This window comes from Amblyomma maculatum, chromosome 3 (assembly GCF_055883805.1).
Source record: "Amblyomma maculatum isolate TAMU_Amacu chromosome 3, ASM5588380v1, whole genome shotgun sequence".
Taxonomy (NCBI): domain Eukaryota; kingdom Metazoa; phylum Arthropoda; class Arachnida; order Ixodida; family Ixodidae; genus Amblyomma; species Amblyomma maculatum.
The window spans coordinates 143,846,212-143,847,532 of NC_139346.1; the positions used below are offsets into that span (position 1 = coordinate 143,846,212).

Genomic DNA, 1,321 nt, shown 5'->3' on the forward strand with positions numbered 1-1,321 from the left:
CTATACTGCACGCAATATTGGAAGAGGGCGATGATTAGGAAGGTTGCTTTTTTGCCTTGTTTAAATATTGTTTTTTTTACGAATTATGTTGAATGCATTAGATTGCAGACATGTGATAATACAGGAAAGATCAAATACTGCACGTGCTTTACAAGGGCACAATGAAATCTCAAAATTTTCGTTAGCTGGTGTTTCTAATAACTACGGCAGATGGAGCCCTCTCTTTCTAGGCTGTTTGGCACGGAAGAAAGTAAGTTCAGACTCGCGTAATTTGACATTTATACTTCACCACCGAACTTAAAACGTCAGCAGCCTCCAGAATTTCACTACCGTACAGAACAAAAAATTAAATCATTGAGGCGCAAGAAATGTGTTCGCCTACGTATTTGATTTCACTAAATAATGTGTTCGTGCATGGGAATGCAGGGGCGTATTCAGATGTGAATAATCTATGTGACAAAGGCCTTTAAGTTTCTCCACATAGTACGTTTCGTTAGCAGCGACCCTCATTCCTTATCTGATTACATCATAGAACTGCTGGAAAATATTATGGCGTGATAACGTTAACGAGGTTCTACTAATGAGAGTTTGCTTGGGGAATTGGAGAAAAGGAATGAAAAGGAGGGGCAGCGCCAGGAACCAGGAATGGAAGGCACTAGTATTCATTCGACTTGAGGTAGTCTCCAAGCTTCTCGACCACAGTGTTGAGCTGTCCAGGTGGGAAGCCATCCACGGTGGCAGCGACCAGGAGGCACGTCTTGGTCGCCACGGCAATGAACGCAGAGGTGCCCTTTCGGCCACGCACCAGGCCGTTGTCAGCCGAGAGGCAGACGTACTTCGTTCCGGCGATGTAGATGCCGTTCTCGTTGAAGTTTGTCGGATTGTTTTTCATTGTGTCAGCAATGGTTTGAAGCTCCTGCTGGGGGACAGTCACGTTCGGGTCCTTCTCATACTTGGCCCAGATGGCTCCGTTGGAGAGAGAAGCGATAGCAGCAACCGTGCACTGCACTTGTGCGCAGATCTGGTTGTCGACGTACGCTTGCCAGGACATCTTCGGGCCGTCCCCTTTCAGCAGACACCGAGCCAGGAAGCTGAAGAACGAGCAGGACACGCGTCCCCTGTGTCAACTGCAACGCCTCACGCCGATGCCAAAGGCGATGTTGAAGCGGCGGCGGCACTGGAGTAAGCAAATAGGAGTAAGCTAAAATGGCTGCTTAAGTCGATGTAAACAGCAGTCAGCTAATGTTTAAAGTGAATCATTCTTGTCAAAAGCAATAGATAAAGAGGAAACGAAAGACAGACACACATAGATCGTGTGTGT

At 46.9% G+C, this 1,321-nt stretch overlaps 1 pseudogene; it reads right to left on the reverse strand.

Moving 5' to 3' along the window:
• Window positions 1-655: 655 nt before the first annotated feature.
• Window positions 656-1,051, reverse strand: LOC146196229 (profilin pseudogene; annotated as a pseudogene).
• Window positions 1,052-1,321: the final 270 nt, after the last annotated feature.